This window comes from Acinonyx jubatus, chromosome D3, assembly GCF_027475565.1.
Source record: "Acinonyx jubatus isolate Ajub_Pintada_27869175 chromosome D3, VMU_Ajub_asm_v1.0, whole genome shotgun sequence".
Lineage (NCBI taxonomy): Eukaryota > Metazoa > Chordata > Mammalia > Carnivora > Felidae > Acinonyx > Acinonyx jubatus.
In genome coordinates this window covers 71251319-71268629 of record NC_069392.1, presented here as the reverse complement: position 1 = coordinate 71268629, position 17311 = coordinate 71251319, and the positions used below count along the sequence as shown (strand labels likewise).

At 38.4% G+C, this 17311-nt stretch overlaps 1 long non-coding RNA gene across 1 annotated transcript in view; it reads right to left on the bottom strand.

Annotated features, from left to right (window-relative positions):
- LOC128312342 (uncharacterized) overlaps window positions 1–16509 on the bottom strand; it is a 53657-nt gene extending 37148 nt beyond the window's left edge. The window contains exon 1 of the long non-coding RNA XR_008291467.1: window positions 15649–16509. This is a non-coding gene — a long non-coding RNA (uncharacterized LOC128312342). The remainder of the gene's footprint in view (window positions 1–15648) is intronic.
- Window positions 16510–17311: the final 802 nt, after the last annotated feature.

Here is a 17311-nt window from a genome sequence, read left to right as displayed (position 1 = left end):
CAGGATTCCTGGGCTTAGCCATAGATGTAGACCTTCCAATTCAGTGTGCATCCTGGTGATGCTGATGCTGCAGGTGGACCACACCTGCAGAGTGAAGGGGAAAGCCATGGGCAGGAGCCCTGGATGCCTAGGTCTAAGGACTACACTGCACAGAAGTCCTACTGAAACCTGGCCTCACAGTGGTCCTTCGTATGATGTCATCATTGTAGCCATAATTTTAGAGAAGAATCTGGAGTATTTGACAGACTATTGAAAAGGAACCTCGGGGCAGATACCCAGCTGTAAGTACTGGTCAGAAGGTCACACTGGGACTAGCAGCACAGGTCACTTGCTGAATTTCAAGGTAAAGTGACCAAGGTAAATAAACAGAACCTGCCTCATGGAGGTCACTGCCGGTATTGGGAATGGAAAGGGAGCAAGGTAGAGACGAATTGACCCTAGTTTTGTGTGGGAAAACTTATGGAGAAATCGAGAATAAGACCAGACCTAATATTTAGAGTTATTTACATCTAGACTGCAAGGAAAAGATCCATGTTTAACTGAAGCCAATGGAATGAAGCATTAAATGTTAACTTTGATGATTCATCACGATGGGAAGAAACAGAAATATTTGGGAAAAATTGAGGGGAGTGAGGTGCAGTCCTAGATGGCTGTCTTCTGTTTCCATACGGTTGGATATAGTTCTAAACACTTTAAACTGCTGAAAAGGTTAGTTTATTTACCCAACAGGTGACTATAACTAAAGTTGCCGCATGGAGTTGATGTCTGCAGTTAATGTGTTTTATCCTCCTTAGAGAAGTAATGAGAACAAGCAACCCTTTTTTTCCAAAGGAATCTCCACTTGAACTCTGGGTGAAATGTGTTTCCTAGGAAACAGATCTCATGGATTATTCCAGAGCTCAATCACTTATGTCCTGAAAATGAGTCGATGGAGCTTTTCATAATGTTAACTCTTCCATCCATTCCATTCTCAACTGAGTATGTGCTAAGAGTTTGGAAGAGACATTTACTAGCTGATCACAAGTTAGAAATCCTTTACTTACTAGGAATACGACCATAGCTGTGAGGCTAGAAGAATTTTAAAAATAATTTTTTTTCTATTGTTGTTATTATTCTTTTGAAATCCAAAATTTATTTGATTTATTTACCCATATATTTACATTGTTCATTGCTTTCTAATCTTGCTGAATCACAGAGGCTCCATCTGCTTTTTTATTTGTTTATTTTAGTCTAAAGAAATTAAACCATTAAGAACTGCCATTAAGAGTTGATTTTAAGTCTGCAAGTGACAAATTTTCTCAGATTTTATTTGTCTGAAAATGTCTTTATTTTGTCTTCATTCTGGATTGAAATTTTCTCTCCATAGCAAACTCTAGACTTACAATTAATTTTCTTTCAGAGATATTTATCATTGTTCTATAGCTTCCATTGTTGCTGTTAAGAATTCAACTAATTCTTGGGGCACATGTGTGGCTCAGTCAGTTAAGTGTCCGACTCTTGGTTTCAGCTCAGGTCATGATCTCACGGGTTCATGGGTTCGAGCCCTGCATTGGGCTCTGAGCTGGCAGTGTGTAGCCTGCTTTGGATTCTCTCTCTCTCTCTCTGTCTCTCTCTCTCTCTCTCTCTCTCTCTCCCCCCCCTCCCTCTCCCCCTCTCTCCCTCTCCCTCTCCCTCTGTCTCTGCCTTTCCTTCACTTGCACTGTCTCTCTCTCAGAATAAATAAATAAACTTAAAAAAAAGAATTCAAGTAGTTCACAAGTTCTTGCTACAATGAAGGTAATCTATATTTTATTCTCTGACTATCCTAATATTTTATTTTTGTCCTTGATTTTTTTTTTTGTTTCCTATAGGGAAAAAGGGTTTTGGGGCTTCTTGAATCACTGGATTTATGTATTTTATCAGTTTGGGAATTTTTCAGTCATTATTTCTTCAAATATTACCCCTTCTTGACTCTTTTTCTAGGACTCCAATTAAACTGCTATATCATTTACTTACATCAACTGTATCTCTATCTTCTATTATGACTTTACTCTTTTGTTGTTGTTTTTCTGGTTTTCTTTACAAATAGTCTCCTTTGGTCTGTCTTAAAGTTCACTAGTTTTCTCATTTCTTGTGTCTAATCTGATGGTCAGCCCATTCAATGAATTGTTAATTTTGGCTATTTCTTTGCATTTTGTAAAATCAAACTGATTATTTTGTAGCTCAGTGATGCTACTTGTGTAGCTTCCAATTCCTTGGTGACATTTTACTGTTTTGCCTTTATATTTATGAGCATAATGAGCATAGTAATTTTTATAGCTTGAATCTGATGATTCTAATGTCTGGATTCCAGTAGATAATTTCTTTTATCTCTTCTTTCTGTTGATTGTGACTCATGTTTTGTTCAAAGGGGATCAATTCTTTGTTTCCATATAGTTAAGAAGTCACAAATGTAAGTAATTTGATACCTAGAGTGATATTGACTTTCTCCAGAGATGACTTTTTATCACTTCCTCCAGAGACCTGAGGGTACTAACAATCTATGAACAAGGTTTGGATTTCTGTGGGTCACTTAGATGATCCCCTGGGTCTTCTAAATCCATAACTCCATTTCAGAATGGAGTCTTTGAGGATTCCAATCCTATGTAAGGGATTCTGTGTTAGTATTTCTATGTTGGCAGGAGTTGAATTCTGACTTTCATCCCAGGGTCAGCCAACCTGCTTGAATTTATCATCTCAATCACTTTCGAGGGCAGATTTCAGTAGTGTAAGTAATTTGTGTCATTGTACAACCAATTTCCAGATTTTCACCTTGCAAAACTGAAACTCTATAGCAGTTGAACTGCAACTCCCCATTTCCACCTCCCCTGGTAACCACCATTCTACTTCCTGTCTGTATGAGTCTGACTACACAAGGTATCTCATAGAAGTGGAATCAGGCAGTATTTGTCTTTTTGTGGCTGATTTCTCTCACTTAAAAATATCCTCAAGGTTCATCTATGTTGTGGCATGAGTCAGAATTTCCTTCCTTTTTATGAATGAATAATATTCCATTGTATGTATATACTGCATTTTGCCATCCATTCATCTACTGATGCCCATTTGGGTTGCCTCCACCTTTTGGTTATTGTTAATATTGCTGCTGTGAACATGCATGTTAGGTTTTTGTCTCTGATACCAAGTACATGGTGTCTTTTCCAACACCATTCTCCAACTCTCTGATTCCCTGACAACAACTGGGTGTCCAACAATTTAGCTCAATTCTGACACTAGCTCCCCACTGGTAGTGTAGATGCCCAGAATTAAGTGGCTCAGTCCCACAATAATGTTCCCACTTCAGATGCCAGCCACAGGTAGGGTACCCAGGCTACCTACATTTTGCCTGTCCCAAGGTAAGCTCAGGGGTTTCTAAAACCCCCTCCTCAGATTTGATACTTTGCTAGAATGACTCACAGAACTCAAAAAACACTTTATTTACATTTGCTGGTATATTACAAAGGATATAACTCAGGAGCAGCCAAATGACTGAGGAGCATAGGGCAAGGTATGAGAGGGAGTGGTGCACAGCTTCTGTGCTGTCTCTGGTCACACCACCCTCCTAGTATCTCAGTGTGTTTGGAAACTCCCGGAAGCTCTTTGTCTAAGCGGTTTATGTAGGCATGAATGATTAAATCACTGGCCATTGGTGATTGAACTCAATCTCTAGCCCCTTTCTCCTCCCTGGAGGTGGAGAAAGGGTAGGGCTGAAAGTTCCAACTCTTATCTAATTTAACCTCTCCATTTTAAAGACAAGAAAGCAAGCTTCATGAAGGAGAAGATGAGAAAACAAACACTATAAAGGAGTTTTGGTTTTATGTAGTTACCAATACTCTTTATTAAAAAATGGTGTCGTGAAGATGGCTTATAGTTTTCATTTGCTGGCTCTGTTTGTTGGCCTTAGACACTGACCAAACACTGAGCAGGCTGTGAGCCAGAGGGGACATAATCTACAACCAAAGCATTTTGATTCTGCTAACATGATTAAAAAATATTGAAGTTTGTAGAGCAGGCTAAGCCTAAGATAAAATATTTCCACTTCCAATACAAGCTCTGAAATAAAGACTATCCTGTAAAAAGTTTTGATGTATTTTCTGTGTCATTATGTAGACAAAGTCTTAAAAAGAGACCAAAAATGTTTCCTTGATGGTTTCCCTTCCTGATGAATGTGTTAGCCAACCTCCTAATGTGTTAAGATACAAAATCTTAGGGGCGCCTGGGTGGCTCAGTTTGTTGAGGGACCAACTTTGGCTCAGGTCATGATCTCACAGTTTGTGAGTTTGAGCCCCGTGTCAGGATCTGTGTTGACAGCTCAGAGCCTGGAGCCTGCTTCAGATTCTCTGTCTCCCTCTCTCTCTGCCCTTCCCCCACTCATGCTGTGTCTCTCTCTGTCTCAGAAATAAAAATTAAAAAAAAAAGATACAAAATCTTAAAATCAGGAAGACCTTATTCTTTTCTATTCTAGATGTGGCCCAAATTCCATTTAATTCACACCCTTATATCACATTGAGATGCTGAAAGAGGCCACAAAGTGGGAACCAAAGCAAGTCTAAAAGGATTACATTGGAGTCAGGTTGAACTTGCCTTGAATTATTTACCTTATATAACACTTAAAAAAATCTGCTGGAATTTATTTTGCGTTTACCAAGTAACTCTGGAATTTTTCAGTGTATTCTTCCTATGGGTAAGTAACAACATCAATAACAAAGTTTAGAAAGCACTTATTCCACTGGTTTATTCCCTTTAATGGAGGTCTTCTTTCCTTCTCTTTTTCAAAATGACAATAATAATAATTAAACAACATGATGGTATCGATCACATTCTGAAACTGTTTACAAGTAGAAAAGATTCCATTATTGTCTGGTGTAATTGTTCATAAGCTAGAAAACTATCCAAATAAAAACAACTTACAGAACTGCAAAGTCCCAATGATACTGACATGAACACGCACATGTGTGGTGTTATGTATAACTAAAACACCCCCAAGTTAAGAAAAGCTTAAAATTTGTGTCCTTTGAAGAAACATGAGGGATAAATTATGCAAATAACTTCAAACTGATAAAGCTCCCCTATATATTTATAAATCTGTAATATTAAGGGAGATTGCAAAGCAACATGAAAGCAGTATGGTACATTTATGCTGTCATGTAATATGGTGCCACAGTTATTCTGAGGGGAGAGTATGGGCAACTCCCAAATGGATAGGAACACTTAACCAGAGCTCTTGAACTTCACCTAGAGCCTAGGAAGCCAATTTCAACACAAGACATCCCAAGTTTGTATCACCTGGTTCTTGAAGGGGTCAGTGCACATACTTCACAACCGACTCACAGTAATGCTTACCAGATGCCTGCTATGTTAGCAGGAGACAGAAGAACCTTGTGGAATAAATATAAATTCTTCAGAGTTTGGCCACAATGACCCATGATTAACTTCAATCCCATTCCCACAAAAACTCAAACCCTAAGGAAGCAACAAGTTCAGTGTAAAATTATTCAGCTTTTTAAAGCTATGGTTGGGTAATCAGCACAGACTCTCTGGTAATAGTATGTTAGAATGAAAAAGTCAGAGGCTATTTCCCAGGATATTTTCTTTACAGGAAAATGAAATAGAATAGAGATGATATTATGGGCCTATAATAATGTACAATACCCTTATGGGAAACAGAAAAATGTAGTGCTTGCCAACCTGCTTTTATATCTTGACACACAGAGAAATTTAAATTTATTTTAAAGGCATATCTGGTTGCTTTTGGCCAGAGATGATTGGCTTGAGTCCCTGCTGGGCACCCTAAGGGCTGAGGGATCAACACCTCAGGCATTACTGCAACTCCTTCCCAATCCACCAGAGTTTCATGTCTCTGGCATGGTTTATTGGAAGGGTCTCATTGGAGTTAACACTATGTAATACTTACTATGTGCCGGGCGCTGTTCTAGGAGCTTCCTATTTCTTAACTCATTTAATTTCAACAAAACCTATGGCATATGTAATATTATTATCATTTCCAAGTAGTTGAGATATAGACTGAAAAACTTGCCCAAATTGCTGGTAAGTGGTAGAGCAGGGATTTGAACTCAAGCAGTCTGGATCCAGAGGTTGTGTTCTTAACCATCATTCTAGATCTAGTACTAGAAGAGATTAGGAAAGACCTCATTGAATCTATAATGGGGAGGGTCTCACTGGTCATAAAGAGGCCTACACCTGAAGATTCCAAAAGTACTCAGATACTTGTCTGCTTTGTAGGAAACTGCACATAACCTCTGACAGCATTAATGTGGGTGTCAGGGCTATGAGGAAAAGGGTGCTTCAGGGAAAAGTATCCAACAAAATGGTAGTGACAGACTTAAAAAAAAAAAAAAGGAAGCAAGGGTTGGGCAGTGAAGAGAAGGACCCACAAACTCAGGAAAAGTTTACTGTAAAATTTGTTTCCACTAAAGTAGTAGGTCCACACTAGAATTTTAAGACAATTTCTGGAAATTGGTTAGTTCCTGCCAATGCCATGATTGTATTCATGGCAGCTGCCCATTTGTATCTGCTCAGAGCCACATTACCTCTTTAACTCTATCACCCCTGGCTGAGATCACTAAGAATTGAGATTAACCATCACCACAGACTTCTAGTTTCAGGTCTAGCATGTAAAGAGCTTAGAGGTTGCCATGCTGAGGCAACAGCAAGGAAAAAGCCAAACAAATGGAAACGTCGACAACTCGTCTTAGATCTGTCAGGAGTGAGATCATGGCGTAAACCAATGCTCTCCAAACTGGAGAGACTGACAGATAAATACAGATAATCACAACTAACTGGATAGAAAGCTCCACAGGAATTGATGCTGGGGTGGAAAAATCTCAGCTACATTTGACAAGTTGCTGGGGGCTCAGAGAGGACAGCCCTGAGAATTAAAAACTGTGGAGGAACCCAGCTATTGAGGGCCCACCCTTTTGTGAGTTTCAGCTCCAGGAGCTTTAGTCGGTCCTCATAGTGTCAGAGGACTGACACTTCCCACTTCAAGACTTACTAGAAAGCTACAGTAATCCAAGCAGTGTGGTACTGGTGACAGAACAGACGGAGGGCCCAGGAATAAATCCACAGAAATACAGCCAGCTGATCTTTGACAAAGGAGCAAAGGCAGTACAATGGAGCAAAGATAGTCATTTCAACAAATGTTGCTGGAACACACATCCCTATGTGAAACCCACAAATCTATACACAGCCTTTACACCCTTCACTAAAATTAACTCGAAATGGATCATAGACCTACATGTAAAATGCAACACTATAAATCTCCTAGAAAATAACACAGCAGAAAGTGTAGCTGACTTTCAGTATGGTGATGACACTGAAGGTATGATTCATGAAAGGAGTAGTTCACAAGCTGAAATTAAAAACTGTGCTGTGAAAGACAGTGTTGAGAGAACAAGAAGAAAACCACAAGTCAGAAGAAAATATTTATAAAACGCATGTCTGATAATGGGCTATTATCCAAAATATACAAAAAACCCTCTTCACATGCGGGGGCGCCCAGGTGGCTCAGTCGGTTAAGTGTCCAACTTCAGCTCAGGTCATGATCTTGCGGTCCGTGAGGTTGAGCCCCATGTTAGGCTCTGTGCTGACAGTTCAGAGACTGAACATGCTTCAATTCTGTGTCTCCCTCTCTCTCTCTCTGCCCCTCCCCCACTTGCACTCCATCTCTGTCTCTCATAAATAAACATCAAAAAAGTTAAAAAAACCTCTTAACATGCAAAAATCAGAAAACAAACAGCCTAATTAAAAAAATGGGAAAATCACCTGAACAGACACCTCACTAAAAAAGCTATGAAATACTCCATACCATAGAAATAGAAATTGAAATAGCGATGAAATATGACTATCCACCTATGGGAATGACCAAACTCCAGAACACTGACAACACTGAATGCTGATGAGGATGTGGAGCGGCTCAAACAGCAGTTCCTTGTTTGTAGGAACGCAAAGTGTACAGCCACTTTGGACAAAAGTGTGGCAGCTTCTTACGGAACCATACTCTTACCTCATGATGCAACAGTTGTGCTCCTCCATACTTCCTCAAATGAATTGAAAACCGCTGTTCATATAAAAACCTGCACATGGGTGTTTATAGCAGCTTTATTCACAATTGTCAAAACTGGGAAACAACCAAGATGTCCTTCAGTAGGTAGATGGATAAACAAACTGTGCTACGTCCAGAGAATGGAGTATTATCCAGCACTAAAAATAGACGAGCTGTCAAGCCCTGAAAAGCCCTGGGAGAATCTTAAGTGAATATTGCTAAGTGAAAGAAGCGGCATACTGGATGATTTCATCTATATGACATTTTGGAAAAGGCAAAGCTACGAAGAAGGAAAAAGATTAGTGGTTGACAGAAGTTAGGGGGGAGGAGGGAATGAATAGGCGGAGCACAGAGATTTTTAGAAAAGTGAAACTACTTTGTGTAATACTGCTATGGTGGGTATATCTTACACATTTGTCAAAATCCATAGGATGTACAACACCGAGTCAACCCTAGTGTAAAACTATGGATTTTGAGTGATAATGATGTGCTAATATATATCGATTTTTATTGTATTGTATTGTATTGTATTGTATTTTATAGAGGTGGGGAGGGGAATGGAGGGAGAAAGAGAATCTTTTTTTTTTATTAATTTATTTTTTAAAATTTGCATCCAAATTAGTTAGCATATAGTGCAACAATGATTTCAGGAGTAGATTCCTTAATGCCCCTTACCCATTTAGCCCATCCCCCCTCCCACAACCCCTCCAGTAACCCTCTGTTTGTTCTCCATATTTATGAGTCTCTTATGTTTTGTCCCCCTCCCTGTATTTATATTATTTTTGCTTCCCTTCCCTTATGTTCATCTGTTTTGTCTCTTAAAGTCCTCATATGAGTGAAGTCATATGATTTTTGTCTTTCTCTAATTTCACTTAGCATAATACCCTCCAGGTCCACCCACGTAGTTGCAAATGGCAAGACTTCATTCTTTTTGATTGCCGAGGAATACTCCATTGTATTTATATACTACCTCTTCTTTATCCATTCATCCATCGATGGACATTTGGGCTGTTTCCATACTTTGGCTATTGTTGATAGGGCTGCTATGAACATTGGGGTGTATGTGCCCCTTCAAAACAGCATCCCTGTATCCCTTGGATAAATACCTAGGAGTGCGATTGCTGGGTCATAGGGTAGTTTTAGTTTTAATTTTTTGAGGAACCGCCATACTGTTTTCCAGAGTGGCTGCACCGGTTTGCATTCCCACCAACAATGCAAAAGAGATCCTCTTTATCCACATCCTCGCCAACATCTGTTGTTGCCTGAGCTGTTAATGTTAGCCATTCTGACAGGTGTGAGGTGGTATCTCATTGTAGTTTTGATTTGTATTTCCCTGATGATTAGTGATATTGAGCATTTTTTCATGTGTCAGTTGGCCATCTGGATGTCTTCTTTGGAGATGGGTCTAATCATGTCTTTTGCCCATTTCTTCATTGGATGAGTTGTGTTTTGGGTGTTGAGTTTTATAAGTTCTTTACAGATTTTGGATACTACCCCTTTATCTGATATGTCATTTGCAAATATCTTTTCCCATTCTGTCAGTTGCCTTTTAGTTTCGCTGATTGTTTCCTTCACTGTGCATAGGCTTTTTGTTTTGATGTGTTCCCAATAGTTCATTTTTGCCTTTGTTTCCCTTGCCTCCAGAGATGTGTTGAGTAAGAAGTTGCTACAGCCAAGGTCAAAGAGGTTTTTGCCTGTTTTCTTCCCCAGGATTCTGATGGCTTCCTGTCTTACCATTAGGTCTTTCATCCATTTTGAGTTTATTTTTGTGTGTGGTGTAAGAAAGTGGTCCAGGTTCATTTTTCAGCATGTTGTCCAGTTTTCCCAGTACCACTTGCTGAAGAGACTGTCTTTATTCCATTGGATATTCTTTCCTGCTTTGTCAAAGATAGTTGTCCTTATGTTTGTGGATCCATTTCTGGGTTCTCTATTCTGTTTCATTGATCTGAGTGTCTGTTTTTGTGCCAGTACCATACTGTCTTGATGATTACAGCTTTGTAGTATAGCTTCAAGTCCAGGATTGTGATGCCTCCTGCTTTGGTTTTCTTTTTCAAGATTGCTTTGGCTATTCGGGGTCTTTTCTGGTTACATATACATTTTAAGATTATTTGTTCTAGGTCTGTGAAGAATGCTGGTGTTATTTTGATAGGGACTGCATTGAATACATAGATTGCTTTGGGTAGTATTGACATTTTAACAATATTTGTTCTTCCTATCCAGGTGCATGGAATATTTTTCCATTTTTTTGTGTCTTCTTCAATTTCTTTCATAAGCTTTCTATAGTTTTCAGTGTATAGATTTTTTACCTCTTTGTTTAGATTTATTCCTAGGTATTTTATGCTTTTTGGTGCAATTGTAAATGGGATCAATTCCTTGGTTTCTCTTTCTGTTGCTTCATTGTTGGTGTATAGGAATGCAACTGATTTCTGTGAATTGATCTTATATCCTGCAACTTTGCTGAATTCATGAATCAGTTCTAACATTTTTTTTGTAGAATCTTTTGGGTTTTCCACATAGAGTATCATGTCATCTGCAAACAGTGAAAGTTTGACCTCTTGGCCAATTTGGATACCTTTTATTTCTCTGCCTTTTATTTGTCTGATTGCAGAGACTAAGACTTCCAATGCTATGTTGAATAACAGTGGCGAGAGTGCACATCTATGTCTTGTTCCTGACCTTAGGGGGAAAACTCTCAGTTTTTCCTCATTGAGGATGACATTAGCATTGGGTCTTTCATATATGGCTTTTATGATCTTGAGGTATGCTCCTTCTATCCCTACGTTCTTGAGGGTTTTTATCAAGAAAGGATGCTGTATTTTGTCAATAATATGGTTCTTGTCCTTTATTTTACCGATGTGATGAATCACATAGATTGTTTTGTGGATATTGAACCAGCCCTGCATCCTAGGTATAAATCCCACTTGGTTGTGGTGAATAGTTTTTTTTTTTTAATTTTTAAAAATGTTTTTATTTATTTTTGAGACAGAGAGAGACAGAGCATGAGCAGGGGAGGGGCACAGAGAGAGGGAGACACAGAATCCAAAGCTGGCTCCAGGTTCTGAGTTGTCAGCACAGAGTCTGACGTGGGGCTCGAACTCATGAACTGCGAGATCATGACCTGATCCGAAGTCGGATGCTTAACCGACTGAGCCACCCAGGTGCCCCAATAGTTTTTTTAAATGTATTGTTGGATCCAGTTGGCTAATACCTTGTTGAGGATATTTGCATCCATGTTCATCAGGGAAATTGGTCTATGGTTCTCCTTTTTTGTGGGGTCTCTATCTGGTTTTGGAATCAATGTAATGTTGGCTTCATAGAAAGAGTTTGGAAGTTTTCCTTCCATTTCTGTTTTTTGGAACAGCTTCAAGAGAATAGATGTTAACTCTTCCTTAAATGTTTGGTAGAATTCCCCTGGAAAGCCACCTGGCCCTGGACTCTTGTTTTTTGAGAGATTTTGATTACTAATTCAATTTCTTTACTGGTTATGGGTCTGTTCAAATTTTCTATTTCTTCCTGTTTCAGTTTTGGTAGTGTATATGTTTCTAGGAATTTGTCCATTTCTTCTAGATTGCCCATTTTATTGGTGTGTAATTGCTCCTAGTATTCTCTTATTATTGTTTTTATTTCTGCTATGTTGGTTGTGATCTCTCCTCTTTCATTCTTGATTTTATTTATTTGGGTCCTTTCCTTTTTCTTTTTGATCAAACTAGCTAGTGGTTTATCAATTTTGTTAATTGTTTCAAAGAACCAGCTTCTGGTTTCATTGATCTGTTTTTGTTTTTTTGTTTTTTGTTTGTTTTGATAGCATTAATTTCTGCTCTAATCTTTATTTCCTGTGTTCTGCTGGTTTTGGGTGAAAGAGAGAGAATCTTAAGCAGGCTCCATGTTCAGTCTGATGCAGGGCTCGATCTTATGACTATGAGATCATGATCTTAGCCAAAATCAAGGCAGAACCTTAACTGACTGAGCCACTCAGGTGCCCCTCCCTCCTTTTTTTTTTTTTTTTTGAGAGAGGTTATATTCATTATTTTAAGCAATGTACCAGTGTGGTGCAGGGTGTTCATAATGGGGGAGGTTGTGTGAGGCTAGGGTATATGGGAAATCTTTCTACTTTCTGCTCAGTTTTGCTGGGAAACAAAAGCTGCTCTAAAAAATTAAGGTTATTAAAAACAAAGCAAAACAAAACAAAAACTGATCCAATTCTTAAATTGCTTTTCCGGAAAAATAGAACTCTCTATTAAAAGAGTAAATGTGGGCTAAATATTTGCTTATTTTCATCGATAGCTCCAGAAGTTATTCTATTTGAAGTAAAATTGAAGGAATACAATTAAGCATAAATTAAAATCTTCTCTTTAATTTTTAGAGTAGGAATGACAAACAAGTTTCATCTTTAGTACTAACTCTGCTGGACACAGAGTATTATCAGGAAGACTTCTATGAGCATTCTATCCAGGGTCATCAGAAATAAAAAATGCAGGAACTGATTATATCTGTTCTGGGATGGAGGAATATGATATTAATATATTGTTTTTGTAGAGAATGTAATCTCCAAGTAAACATATTCTTATTGTCAGAGGCCTCTGGTAGCCAATACCCTATCCATAGCCACTCTCCTTCTAGACTGGAGGTATCTTTACACTTCTAAATTCCTTTGCTTTGGGTCACTTGCTGCAGGATTTAAGATATCAAGTGACAGTTTCTTCCCTATACTTGTCTTTTGGAGAAACGATATTTATATCTCTTTGTAATTCCAACAATCTCTTTGCAATTTCAATTATTTTTCTAACACATCTTGATTTCTAAATTGCTTCATTTTTTCTAATAAAAAAAAGTTAAGGCAAAATCCACACAGAGTATGTTCCCATAGGGAAAGCAAGTGAATTATAGATAACATGAAATCTATCACACTGATTGACTATATTGTTAGTCCCTAATTGTGCTCCCCTTCATGCTTATCATTTGTATGAAGAATATTTAGAACATAGTAATACAAATTACTAATTATTTACCTCTGAGTTTTTAGATTTTGTCAAACCTAGATTCATGAATAGACTTTGATGCTTTCTTCTTTCTAAACCTGTGTGTGTGTGTGTGTGTGTGTGTGTGTGTGTGTGTGTGTGTGTGTTCTTATGTTCTCAACTGTTGCCTTTGCCTTAAATGCTCATTTTTTTCCACAGATGGTTAGAACAAGAGTTTGAACCTCACAATTCCCTTAGGATGGAGCATGAGAATTCCAAGTTATGATGGCCCTGCTATAGCTGTTTGTTATGGAAGATATTCTAGGAGAATATCAGCTTTGAGTTTGCAAAGCATCCATGAAATTTATGAGTGCATGGATGTGCTCTCCAGGGGTAGTTGCATAGTCTTAGTAGAGCTACATATTTTCTACCTTTATACTGTCTTCACTTTTCATTAAATATCTTTGAAAATGTGATCCTGAAAACACTCCGCCTAATAAACAGCTTGACTGCTGGTGTGTGTACATAATTGTGCTCAGGAGTGTTTTCATTGGAAAGCAACAATTTTCAATGTTCTGTGGGATTAAAAAACACTTCGAGGTATGAAACATTTCAGTTATATTATTTAGACACTAAATACATATATAGTCTATATATTTCCCATTCCTATGTGTTTCTATACATATGGATGTACGTGCAGTGTGATATTGTGTTTGTGTATAAAACCTATTTTAGGTATCTCAACTGGTGTTCTTGTACCTCAAATAGATTTGTAGAAAGTATTATGTAATCCAGAGGTGATCTGTTCCAACTCATTCTTTTCAATTTAGATTAGGACCTGAGGTAATGCTAAATTCTGATTATTAAATTTTTGATTAGCAAGTACGAATAATAAAGTTTATTCCGTTTTTTTAAGTCCAAGGTTCTGTTCTGGCAATCTATTTTAAAGTCAACATCACTGTCTCTATCTCCTCTCTTCCACATCTTTGACATGCATGAAGTCTTCTCCTTTATATCACCTCCCATCTCACTTGCTCTTTGTCTAATTGCCACATGAGAATTCATATTTCATATTTTGAGACCACTTCTCAGTAGTCTTCCCAAATGGCTCACCTCAGGTTGGGGGGAGTGGTTTTTCTGTAGGTTCCCATGGTATCTTTTGCTCTTCTTTATCTTTGCATATATCATACTTTGCATATATCTTTGCATATGTCATACTGCATTGTAATTTTCAGTATATATGTATACATACACACGCACACCGAGAATACTGTATACACACACACACACGTGTGTATAAATACGTATATATCCTCAAGCTATCTCTTAACTAGATCATTAGCTCCTTCAGAACAAGGACAGTAACGTGTTTATTGTTTTATTTCATAAATACATCAATGTTTGGCATATATTCAGTGCTCAGTATATATTTGTTGAATGAATGAATGAATGATCTGGTTTCTATTAGGCCCAACTTAATTTCTTTTATCCCATCATCAAATTAACAATACAGATGGCATAGCTTACTTTAGGAATGGAAATCAACTGATTTTTAATTTTGATTTTTGCCAAGAAGGTTTTGACATGATTGAATATGTTATCTGTTATTTTTGTCTATTGACATTCATATGTGTCACTTTCATGAAAACCTGAAAGAAACTGTACTAATATTTGGAATGACTACTCCTATCTGTTCTCAAAACCATATGTTTGATATCACAGTTTCCGTCTTTCCCATCTGTTCAGCACACAAGGCTGTTTCTGATGAAGGGAGAAGAAAAATCATTTCTGAGGGCAGAGTCTACACAAGACCAAAATCAGACAGACCAGAATGTCCTATTAGGAACAAACACCTGACAATATTAATGGTGGAATTATAGCAGCCATGAGGATCACCCCATATCTGCAACCCTGTGCCATAAATACACCTATAATCCAGCTTTTTTCTCAAAGACTAGGTTCATGTTTACTTTAAAAGAAAAAGTGCTTGATACATTTAACTGCCATGAATTGTTTATTAAAGGAGAAAAAAGATGATGAAACTGCTAATATAATCAAACCAGAAGGCCATTAGATGGGGGTCGTTCCAATGCCTTGAAGCCCCACTAAGCAAACCAAATCATGAGCCAGAGTCAATGCCTTCATATCCCAGAAAATAAAACTTAATGACCAGTCACAAACAGCCAAGTAGGCTTTCCCAAATAAGACAACTGCAAGTCCAAACTAATCAAATAATGTCCTTGCTTTCTTGTGTGTCTTCTCTGTAAAACCCTCTCCCCAGCTCCTGTGGTAGAGTGCTCCTAATCACTTTCAATTTGGCACTGCTCAAAGAAACTCTTGAAAATTTTAATGTGCCACAGTTTATCTTTTAAGAAAGCTAATGTGGGCAGTCACCATTCCATGGGTGTGGTCCCCCATGCATACTCTAGAAACCCTTGGCCGCTAGTGTGAATGGAGGTAATGATCAGGAATGTTGAGTGACTTAAGGGGTAGCAGTGAATCCCTCTGCCTCAACGTTTCAAAGATATCAAAGGTTTGAAAGAGTTATGAAAATAAAAGTGGTATCTTGGACAAAAAGCGAGAGTAAAGCAAGATGTCATTGTCATTTACCTTCACCGAGTTGAGCTTGTTAGAACAGATAGTCATTCTTGCAATAGTGCTTCCTGCAATGAAACATTGAAGGTGTAGATTTTAATTAGGTCGCGAGGTACATACAGTAAAGCAGGCTAATAATTCCTGGTTTCCCAAGCAGTGGGCACTTAGAAGAGGTGCAATCTGGAAGACTGCCATTAGAAGGGCATCTGTGGGCCCCAGGAAGGCAAATAGACTGAGGACGAAGAGGGATTCGTATTCATGGCATTATGCCTTGGGATTGGATAGGCTAAGCTGTGTGCTAAAGATGATATTTTACAGTTGAGTAGGTTGAAGTTCTAGTCTCTTGGCAACAAGCACAAAGAACTCTATAAGCATTCTTACTGTTTTACAGCATCTCTGGACATCATTATTAAAATGGAAAAAAAAAACATAAAAGAACCCTGACCTTCTGCATTGCACCCTATATAGACTTGAAGCACAAAAAATGTTTTGAATTTTCTCCCTCTGATTAGATTTCAGTTTTGTGCGTATGCTTTCCAGTTCTTTGTATAGAATTGCCTTTTAGAAAGGTTGTAGGCTGGAATTAAAGATAGTGATATCTCACAGCCTCGCTTCTCTGCAGTTACAAAAGTGTGAGCACATAGAGTAGATGTGCAGACATTTTGAAGTACACAAATTCTATGTTGTCAACAGCCCAACCTCTCCCAAGGCTCCTGCCAAGAAAAGGCATCTAAGCAGGCAGGGTGGACCCTCATGCCAGCTAAATGCTGTCACTGGTCCAGTTTAATCAGACATCTCACTAGTAATTTACATGTAGAGATTTTTTTTTTAGCTCATTAAATAAATTGGAATAAAAACCTGGCTTGTCAATTCTTCCATTCTGTGCTTCTGCATAACCAGTTGAAGTAAAATGTCACTTTGCAAACAAGGATTATTTAAGTTTTGATTATTCACAGTGTACGTTATATATTGTTAATGGATTATTTTAGTTATTTCTATTTTCCTGAGCCAGGGCTAAAGATGCTATGTGTGTGTGTGCGTGCATGTGTGGGTGCGGGTGTGGGTGTATTGGTGTGTTCAAGTGACTGTCTCAGAATTAAAGTGTGCCTGCCTCTCACCTCAAGTCCAGGAAAATGGGCTTTCCAGGAGACCACTTGGAGAACTCTCTACGGGTGCCCTTGATTTTATGCCGAAAGGGTTGATGGCTGTGCTAGCAGAGCAAGGAGCACTCACTCTCCTAGGAGTCGGACCTCTTGCTCATGCTTTGCTGGACCAGGTGAGGTACCAAGTGTAGAAAGCCAGCATAGATCTTATCCTAGAGGGTCTTTTGCTGAGGTGAGCGGACCACAGGCAGATTTGGAAGGTCTTTGGGAATAGTAAGAGACCAGCTGGAATACAGAGGCAAGCACTCTCAGCAAGGGAATGCTGGGTAAAAGAATCCTAGGAACTGAGGCATGAGGGGTACCTCAGAGAAACCCCTATAAGTACTGTACCCACTAGGGCATCAATAGATTTAGCAAATAAGAAGACAAAAATAAATACAGAATACTCAGTTAAATTTGAATTAAAGGTAAACAATGAACGTTTTTCTGAAGCTCAAATTTAACCGGGCATCCCATATTTTACCTGGTCACTCTGCCTATCAGAAAAAGTCAGATTTCAACATGTGCCAGGCTAC